The sequence below is a fragment of the Chiloscyllium plagiosum genome, chromosome 5 (assembly GCF_004010195.1).
Source record: "Chiloscyllium plagiosum isolate BGI_BamShark_2017 chromosome 5, ASM401019v2, whole genome shotgun sequence".
NCBI lineage: Eukaryota > Metazoa > Chordata > Chondrichthyes > Orectolobiformes > Hemiscylliidae > Chiloscyllium > Chiloscyllium plagiosum.
The window spans coordinates 115,092,511-115,094,168 of NC_057714.1; the positions used below are offsets into that span (position 1 = coordinate 115,092,511).

General features: G+C 46.0%; 1 protein-coding gene across 2 annotated transcripts in view; it reads right to left on the bottom strand.

Moving 5' to 3' along the window:
- Positions 1–1,658, bottom strand: part of mindy4 (MINDY lysine 48 deubiquitinase 4) — a 186,465-nt gene that overhangs the window by 183,669 nt on the left and 1,138 nt on the right. The window lies entirely within an intron of this gene.

A 1,658-nucleotide genomic window follows, 5' to 3' on the forward strand; every position in this document is an offset into this window, starting at 1 on the left:
CCCCCCCCAAACACCCCACCCTTCCCTTGACCTCACCTAAAGCTATGCCCTCTTGTTTTGGACTCCTTGACCCTGAGGAAAGACCTTGACTATTCACTGTATCCATGCTCCTCATTATATTATATCCGCCTCTGACACTCTCGAGAAATTAGCAACAGCCTATTCAGCATCTTCCAAAAGCCTCAAACTCTTTCCGATAGGAAGGAGACCAGAGTTGCACGCAATATTCCAACAGTGGCCTAACCAATGTCCCATACAGCCGCAACATAACCTCCCGACTCCTGTACTCAATACTCAGACCAAAAACGGAAAGCATACCAAAAGCCTTCTTCACTATCCTATCTACCTGCAACTCCACTTTCAAGGAGCTATGAACCCGCACTCTTGTTCAGCAACACTCCCGAGGACCTTACTATTAAGTGTATAAGGCTGCTAAGATTTGCTTTCCCAAAATGCAGCACCTCGCATTTATGTGAATTAAACTCCATCTGTCACTTCTCAGCCCATTGGCCCATCTGGTCAAGATCCTGTTGTAATCTGAGGTAACCTTCTTCGCTGTCCACTACACCTCCAATTTTGGTGTCATCTGCAAACTTACTAACTGTACCTCTTATGCTCACATCCAAATCATTTATGTAAATGACAAAAAGTAGAGGACCCAGCACCGATCCTTGTGGCACTCCACTAGTCACAGGCCTCCAGTCTGAAAAACAACCCTCCACCATCACCCTGTCTTCTACCTTCGAACCAGTTCTGTATCCAAATGGCTAGTTCTCTCTGTATTCCATGAGACCTAACCTTGCTAACCAGTCTCCCATGGGGAACCTTGTTGAACGCCATACTGAAGTGCATATAGATCATGTCTACTGCTCTGCCCTCATCAATCCTCTTTGTTACTTCTTCAAAACACTCAATCAAGTTTGTGAGACATGATTTCCCACGCACAAAGCCACATTGACTATCCCTAATCAGTCCTTGCCTTTCCAAATAAATGTACATCGTATCCCTCAGGATTCCCTCCAACAACTTGCCCACCACCGACGTCAGGCTCACCGGTCTATAGCTGCCTGGCTTGTCCTTACCATCCTTCTTAAACAGTGTCACCACATTAGCTAACCTCCAGTCTTCCGGCACGTCACTTGTGACTATCGATGATACAAATATCTCAGCAAAAAGCCCAGCAATCACTTCTCTAGCTTCCCATAACGTAACTAAATTTTTTGTAAAGGAGATTAGGCAGAGGAGGGACATTCATTTGACATCGACAGCTTGCACTTCATTAAGTCTTTTATAAGGAGACTGATAGTGACGTTAAGAGCCCATAGCATCCAATCTTTTCACCTAGAGGGTGGCAGAAATCTGGAACTCTGCATATAAGGAAGACAGAAGCAGTATTAAGATGTGCGTTTGCGATGCCAGGGTATATAAAGCAATATAAACCAACCACTGGAAAATGAGATTAGAAACAGTTTGGTGCTTATTTCTGACAGAACTCAATGGGCATCAATTCATCCCAAAATCGCCAAACTCCAATCCCCATTCTCCACCCCACATCTCACCCTCAGTCTCCCTGCACAACACCCTCCCCCACAGTGTCCTCCATCCCCCTCGCCACCTCACCTCCAACGTCCACCCCGGATTCTTCCCCTCCCCATTCC